Source organism: Schistocerca piceifrons, chromosome X (genome assembly GCF_021461385.2).
Source record: "Schistocerca piceifrons isolate TAMUIC-IGC-003096 chromosome X, iqSchPice1.1, whole genome shotgun sequence".
In the NCBI taxonomy this organism is placed as follows: domain Eukaryota; kingdom Metazoa; phylum Arthropoda; class Insecta; order Orthoptera; family Acrididae; genus Schistocerca; species Schistocerca piceifrons.
The window spans coordinates 361,307,761-361,316,952 of NC_060149.1; positions in this window are offsets into that span (position 1 = coordinate 361,307,761).

Sequence of the window (9,192 nt, forward strand, 5' to 3'; positions counted from 1 at the left end):
CACACACACACACACACACACACACACACACACATATATATATATATATATTGTGTCTGTATATGTGTGGATGGATGTGTGTGTGTGTGTGTGTGTGTGTGTGTGCGCGAGTGTATACCCGTCCTTTTTTCCTTTTTTTTCCCCCTAAGGTAAGTCTTTCCGCTCCCGGGATTGGAATGACTCCTTACCCTCTCCCTTAAAACCCACATCCTTTCGTCCTTCCTTCTCCTTCCCTCTTTCCTGATGAGGCAACAGTTTGTTGCAAAAGCTTGAATTTTGTGTGTATGTTTGTGTTTGTTTGTGTGTCTATCGACGTACCAGAACTTTCGTTTGGTAAGTCACATCATCTTTGTTTTTAGATATATTTTTCCCATGTGGAATGTTTCCCTCTATATATATATATATAAGGAGAAAAGAGATGGGAAGTGGGATGAGGGCTTGAGGAAGGATGACTGACTGTGGGATTAGAAGCAGCAATTGCACAGGCTAGGAATACAACACATGGGCACTGGAGCCAGTTAGGTCATGCAGTGGACAAACTAATGACATGGAGTACGGGATTGAGTGGGGGTTACAGGAGAGAGAAAGGGGGGATTGTTGGGTAGAAGGTACGAGGGCAGAGGGTTAGCATAAATTGAAGCTGGAAGTATTAAGAGTGAAGGGTGTGTTGCAAGGATAACTTGCATCTACATAGATCAGAAATGCTGGTGCTCAGGGGAAGGAGTCCAGACAACCTGGCTTGTAAAACAGCCATTTGAATCGATTATTCTCAGCAGTGTGTCCTTACACTGGGTGGTCAACTCTGCTCAAGGCCAGTTTGGTGGTGGCCATTCATTCTGTGAACAGCTGGTTGGTGATCTTGCCCACATAATGCAGTGTAGAAGTGGCAGCAGATATGGTATGTGTCATGACTGCTTTCACAGGTGGATGTCCCTCCAATGGGATAGGATAAGCCTGTGAAAGAACTGGAGTGGGATGTGCTGTGTGGTTGTATCGGATAGATCTTGCACCTGGGTCAGCCATGATGATATGAACTATGTGGTAAGGGTGGATGGTGTAAGGATGGACTGTGATGTTGTGTAGATTGGGGGGGGGGGGGGGCTGAATATCACTTTGGCAGGAGTTGGAAGGATACACACACAGTTTGCTGAAGTAGAACTTAATAGTGATATATGGATGCCACTATTCATAGATCCTAAGTGGGCCCAATCATCATTAACATTTAATGTGATCAGTCCAAAGGTTTCCCAGTTGTAAGTGAAATGGAGTGGTTGTAAAGCAGCCATTCAACTAGAGGTTTATGGCTGCTTTACAACCCGTGCTATATGGATCCTTGCAACACATTAAATCCTGTAACCCTCCTGACCTGAGTCTTCACTTACCCACTGCACTTACACCCTGTATCCCACATTCACCACTTCCTCTGTCCTGTCACTCCCTTTCAATCTACTCCTCCAGGTCACCATCATCATGGAATGCATGAACTCATTGGTTCTGGTGCCTAGCTGTTGCATTCTTATCTGCCTTCATTCAGCCAGTATGCCACCCTCTTTAACCCTCACCTCTTTCCGCCCTCTACCCACAGCAAACTGCTATCCAGGTATCAGACATTTTTATTCTCTTTTTTGTGTAACAACTCAGTGCTACTACTAGTCAGTGAGTTATCTCCTTTTCTCCTTAATTATTTACTTTTAATTATAATTTTTATCTCAGTAATGATGGGTAAAGTGGAGATGCTCATACACAGATATGGCTGTGAAATAGTTTCCATAAGATCATGCTCAGTTACCGTAAATGTCATGATGTGGTGTGCTGTACTTCTCCAAGCAGTATTTTTACAGTCTTATAATGGAAGTTGTCATAGTTGGGTGATAGAAAGCATTTGTGCTATCACTCTTACCCAACTATTGTCTTGTTTTGTGAATTGTAACTTTTTAATTACATTTGAGCTACGTAACCTTCATTGTTTGTCACACCCAAAACACTATTCTCTTTATTTCTTCACTAATATGCTTACCAGTCTGAACTGTACACTGTACTGTATTGTAAGTGAATGAAGTAATTTGCACAATTAGCTGCTACCTTAGAATATCAGTGTACACTTAAACTCAATATAAACAAAAATTAAATATGATGACAGGGCTACTACTAGTACATTGTGCAATCTTTGAATAATGCTTATTTTATATATTTAAGATATGGAGATGGAGTGGGCAGAAACATGAAATGTTTGCAGAACTTTTTTGAAATGTTTGTATCATGATATTCTTACAAATCTGAGGAAAGACAGACAAAATAGAAAATTGAGATGTTGGTGATTGAGTGTTGGGAAGATGTTCATAACATTCAAATGGGGTAGGGGATGTAAACTGTTGCCATGCAACTGTGTAGTAGTGGTACCTGTAGCCAATCATGGTTTGGATTTCAGAAGGGCCATGCTACTGAGACAGCTAGGTGTACATTTACTGAGCATATAATAAAGTGTAAACAATAAAATTTCACTAGTTGAGACCTGCTATGCTTATTGAAGGTATTTGATTGTGTCAGTCATAATATTCTGTTACAGCAGTTAAGCTTTTAAGAAATACGTTGTTCACCACATGTATGGTTTATTTCTCATTTGAGAAAAAGAATGCAAAAAGTGACCCTAGGCTGTTCAGGTAATACAAAGAGGGATGCCACACCATCTGTATGGTTAGAAATTACAGTAGGCATCTCATAGGGTTTGATCATTGTGCCACAACTGTTCTTGCTTTGTTATGATCTCCCTTTTTATTTGAATCAGTAAGCACAGGCAGTCCTGTTTATAGATTATACAAGAATTGTTGTGAAGCCAAGCAAGGAAGCATCTGTGGAGAAAATAGTAAATTATGTTTTTGTGAATGTTATTGAATGGTTTTGTATGAGTGGGCTAGCTTGAAATTTTTTTAAACACAGCTAATTCAGTTTCATAGTGTGAAAAATAGCTCACATGCTATGAACCAAGTATACCAACAAGAAATAATAAATAGGGTACAAAAATTCTAGATTTTCAGGTTTACATATTGACGAAAGCTTAAACTGGAAAACCTCTGGCAAATTTTCATTCACTGATGTCTTATTGGATAATATTTACAGGTAACACCTCACACACTTACACAATATTCACTGCACAAAAGAAACTAATTGGAATAATGAGCAGAGTTCACACACATACATATTGAGGGCATCACTTTAAACAACTGTGAATATTTGCAAGTCTCTCAGTACATTTATTCACTTACGTAATTTGTTACCAAGTATTCATGAGTATAATACTAGAAGGAAGAATGATCTGTGTAACCCTGCAGGGACTCCGCTGGCAGAAAAAGGAGTGAAATATGCAGCTATGAAACACACTATTTACCCATGGAAGTAAGAAGCCTGAGAAATAATAGAAATGTTTTAAAATCTGGATTAGATTAAAGATATGTCTGTAAAAACTCGTCCTACTACCAAGAGTAGTTCTTGACTGGAAGTAGCCATTTATTCAAAACAAAAAAAAAACTTTAAATGGCCAGTATGTAGCCATATAAACTTTTTTTTTTTTTTTAAAATGTGTATTCGATGTCAGTTTGGTTGACATCTTCCCCATTGTAAACTTTATTATGAATATGACCTATGGAACATGTAAACAGCTAATGATGCTATCTACAATTTGGCCATATCATTGTTAATTATTCATGATTTCAGAACAGTTTTTGAGTACATGTTGGGCCTTACTAATTACATTAAGAATTCTCTTTCAGTGATTATTCATTCATCCCTCAGATACTTCGTAGGTTTAGTTACGGTGTGTGAAAACCAAGATTAATCATTTTAACAGGTGGCAGACTACATCATTTCACAAGAGACTGTTTTCAAGGCTCTCGGCCTTCCCAAATTACTCTCTTCCAATGAGTTTGAAGATAAATATAGCTACTGAATTAGTGAAGAAATCTCTGGACTAAGTTTGTTCTCTACTTGATGTATAAACTGATAATTGTACTTTTGTTGTTTAGAAGAGTCTGTCTGCTTATTGACATCCTTGTACAGACTATTTCTATCCATTCAGTCATTCATTCATTCAATGTGTAATGCAGTCTTATGAGGATGTAACTTGTATGTTCTGCAATAAAATTGGTTGTAAAGCTGAGATTGAAGTAAAGGTAAAGATGAATGATGTGGCAGAAGTCACCGTAATTAACTGAAATTTTGCAGATAAGTTATTTTAATGGAGTGTAATAATTAGATGCCATTTTCAATCATTACATTCATAGTTAGTTGATTGCATACCAGTCAGGAGGGTTTCGATGTGCAAGAAACATTAGCATTCTCATGGGAAGCAAAAGTAATCACAATATAACTGTTCCGATCAAAAAATGTTCAGATTTATAACTAAAATCTGTAACTGTAGTTTTCATTTTTTTTATAATGCAGTGAATGATTTGAAACCCTGTGCTTTGATTGTAGACGTTATTATGGTGTTCATTTGGTGCAGAGAATAGATATTGATGCAGAGTTCATTTAAATTTTGTGTTGATTAACTTTCTGCTTCACAAGACATTGCTTTAAGATTGTGTGAAAGAATTAGGGGTCGTACATGTAATAGATAGTCTTTGGAGTCCACAAAGTAATAAATTTTATGGCTGGAACTTGTTTTGTGGAAATTATAAACCTGTGAGTCTTTTTATCAAAGTCACAGGATCCAAATACTTGTGCTATGCAGGAATGATCATTAAGATTATTTAGATGTTGCCTGAGAGAAAGTGGTCAGATATTTACCTTACTCAGATGAATATCTTCTTTGTATGCTGCAGCAGGGAGTTGACATTTTTTATATTTAGTGTAGAGTTTTTATGCAGCAAGTGAGCTTGGAGAAAAATTGAGCTACTTTAGCCTCCAGCCTCTTGTTTATTATTGCTGCATACTCTTCTCCACTTTTTTTTGTTTACAAAATGAATTGCATTAGATGCTATGATTAATATTTGAGTCTGATTTGAGGTGCAGCCTTCCAGATTATGTTGGTATTGGCAATGCATAAATGTACCACCACGTAACTATCCTATGGTAAATGAATTGTCATGGTGTACAGTTAATCACATTACACAACTTAGTAGAGTCTTTGAGAAAGCAGCTGGTAAGTGACAAAACATAGGAAGATTGTAGAAAGGCAGGAGATAACATTGACATAGTTGAATCTTACAGTGAGCCGAAACCCACCTCTAAATTTATGAACTCCATAAATTCATTCTGCTTGTGTCTGTATGTGTGGATGGATATGTGCGTGTGTGCGAGTGTATACCTGTCCTTTTTTCCCCATAAGGTAAGTCTTTCCGCTCCCGGGATTGGAATGACTCCTTACCCCCTCCCTTAAAACCCACTTCCTTTCGTCTTCCCCTCTCCTTCCCTCTTTCCTGATGAGGCAACAGTTTGTTGCGAAAACTTGAATTTCGTGTGTTTGTTTGTGTGTCTATCGACCTGCCAGCGCTTTCGTTCGGTAAGTCACCTCATCTTTGTTTTTATATATAATTTTTCCCACGTGGAATGTTTCCCTCTATTATATTAATAAATTCATTTCTATTTCTGAAAACTGTCTCCAGCCCTACCCTCCCAAAAACTACTACTATAGTAGTAGTAATAATAATAATAATAATAATAATAATAATAATAAAAGTGCAGGTGATGAAAGTATCACTGTAGCAGCTGGAGTTCAAGGAAAAAAAAAATACATCTACTGAGTTGGCAGAATGAAGTGCTTTCATAAAATAGGCAGTACTGTGACACATTAAGAACTTCTGGATAACACATTTACAGATTTACACAGGATTGATCATGATTTGTGTGAGTTTTGTGATTTATACCAGTAAAGTGACAGGAAATTTTGTGACATTAAAATTTCCTTCAAATTTCTATATGAACCAAGGAAAATCAAGACCATCTGAAGTAAAATATACTATAAGACTGATATTTTTAATTTTTAGTCATATGTGTAGTACATTGTTTGTATTTTCACAGACAGATTAAAATATACAATTTTTAGATCTTTATTAAATGATGACACCACAGACCTAAATATTTTCACTAAGAATATTCAAATGATAAAGCTTTAACAGGTGTAATTTGCAAATGGATTTCATTATGTATGTAATGAAAGCTACATTTCTGTGGAATGTGTGTTTGAGCATGGATTTGGTGTAATGTTTACTTAACTTTTGATGCTTCTCAGTCTGGTGTCGTAATAGGGTACATTCTACATGAGCGAGCTCCACTGTTCAAGGCAATGATGTCAGTGAGTGGACACATGACACGAAATCACATTCAATGAAATAACTATATATTTCCCAGCCTTATTTTGGATTCAGAATTTCTGCTGGCACTGACAAAAAAATAATAATAATACATATTTGTTTTTATTGTAATGTTTTAACTTATAAATAATTGCATATAATTATTTTTCCCATTGAGCATTTAACTGATTTTATGCACACAAGTGAGTACTTGTTACCACACCACTGTTCTCCCCCCCCCCTCCCCACTGCCCCTTTCTGGGGGCTCATGGCTCTTTTCGCAAGTATGTATGTGGTGAGCATGGGGCCTCAAACTATTGCAGTACCTGCTTCCTTTCAGTGCTGCAGCTTCTCGTCTCCAATTATCCTTATTTCTCTTTCTCATGGTGGCAGTCTTTGCTGTTGACCTGTCTATTTTCCTAGGTTCTGCTTTCTTTCATTGAAATCTTCATTCATTATCCTTGCATCACTTCGGCTGAAGTGCAATTGGTCCCCTTTTGGGTTTGACTTCTATTTTGAAAATATTTTTCTGTTGAGTGGACGGACATGAATGCCTTATTTGGGAAAAATGCGCAGTGAATCACTATTAGTTAAATACCTCTTGTGTTTCAGTACCTCAAACTCTTCCATGATGTGAATATGTGTGTGACATACCAGTGACTATTTCCTCACATAAAACTTTGAATATGGTGCAAGGAATTACCTTCCACAGAGCCCTTGCATTTTAGACAGAGAAGGAGCTACGATCTAATCTCAAATTGGAAAGTGTTCATTTTGTCCAATGCAAAGAAAAAAATCCTAAGGATAACTGCACAGATACAGTTGCATTCATCTTAGCCTCTGGAGGAAACTTCTCCCAGAAAAAGTTATGGTGTACAGGAGTGACAGGAAGCCTTATGTCCTGCCGTCTGTGAGATGTTTCTGATGCTTAAGATTTGTTCATATGTCATCCTGTTGCATGGCAAACAAAAAACTCAAACTGGATGATAACTCCACAAAGATCCATGACAATTATTGAACAACGTGAAAGCAAACATAAATTAGTTACAAACTACAGCGTGCATACATTTCATTCAACATGTAAACATCACTACAGAAATTCGATGTTCGATATGCCCTCCAACATTGGCGATGATGTTGTGCAGATGAATAGTGAAATTCTGCATGACCTGCTGAAGTATCGGAACACTGATGCTGTTGATGGCCTGAATAGCTGTTTTCAGCTCAGCACTGGTTTTGGGGTTATTGCTGTACACCTTGTCATTAATATAGCCTCACAAAAAGGAATTGCATGTATTCAGATCCGGAGAATATGGCGGACAGTCAAGGCCCATGCCATTGGCCTCTTGGTACCCTGAGCCAGAATGAGGTCCCCAAAGTCCTCCTCCCCAGTGCTACTTCAATGGGCTAGAGCTCCGTCTTGTACAAACCATATCTTGTCGAAATCAGTCACTTTGGGTAGCGGGGATGAAATCATCTTCCAAAACGTTCACATACCATTCAATAGTCAACATGCCATCAAGGAATATCACACCGATTATTCCATGACTGGACATCGCACACCAGTCACCCATTGAGGGCGAAGAGACTTACCAATTGCAAAATGCAGATTCTTAGTCCCCTAAATGCACGTTTTTCTTATTGATGAACACATCTAAATGAAAGTGGACTTTGACACTAAACCAAACCATACTAATTCCCATCATGCCCTGCAGCCAACCATGCAGTTTGAGTGTCCTAAAGCAAATTGTTCAGAAGTTATGACAATTTTATTTCATATAATTCAGTAATTGTCACCCTGTATACACTGAACACCATCCCTCCACATTTGCTCAGTGTTTAAAAAAAGAGAAAATGCAAGAATGTAAATCACTTGACTGTCTGTTATACACTGAAGTGAGGAAAAAAAATCTTGTTGACATGATGACCAAGTATGCAAAAGTTTGCTGTAATTCCCCACCCCACCTCGGTTTTTTCCAAACCAAATCTACTATCCCTCTTGTGGGTGACACATTCTTCAGGAACCACTTCCCACACCCAGACAGAGAAACAGCTTCCTCTTCCAGTGTCTACTGTTGACAGGGCACCCTCTCCCCAGAAACCCAGAGATGGGAGGCCCAACACTAGCCAATGGCTGGAGGTGCTGCAACCTGTAAGTCCTATGGCTGCCCAGTCTTTGTCCATCCCCATGTATACCGCTGATTAGCCATGGTGAGAATCTTGGCCACCAAAAGTTGTGAAAAGAAGAAGAACTGGGAGAAGGCCAATCTTGTGCCAGATTCCTCTCATACCGCCAGATTCTGAGTCAATGCTACTCGACATTGTTCCTCTTGAACTGGTTACAGACTGGTCCTGGGATGTGACCAGTCCCCTTGACCCCTTCAAACCTAACAAGGATACCCTCAACATTATGATGTAATGGATAGAACTGTTACCTACTGGAACTGCAATAACTAATTTCATCTTATCCTGCAGTCTCTATTGGGCTCCAAGAAACTCACTTTACTGATGACCATTCCTCAACATTTTGTAGTTACCATGCATTCTTTCAGAATTGTGTTGGCCCAAGGAGGGCAACTTTTGGGTCTGTACAATGGTTGTTCGCATGTGTGTCATTACTGAGTAGATTTCCCTCCATACAGCATTAGAAGTGATAGCGATGTGAGTGCAAACTACCCCAAAGATCACCATTTGTAACATTTATTTACTTCCAGGCAAGGTACTTAGCCCCTTGAGATTAACACCTTAATCCTGCAGCTGCTGCCCCCCCCCCCCCTCCTCCTCCTCCTCCACCCATCAGAGGATTTCAGTGTGTGCCATCTAATTGATCAGCTTCTTTCCATTCTCTGTCTGTGCTTCCTCAATGAGTGTACTCCTACCAACTTCAGTGCCACACATGCCGCCT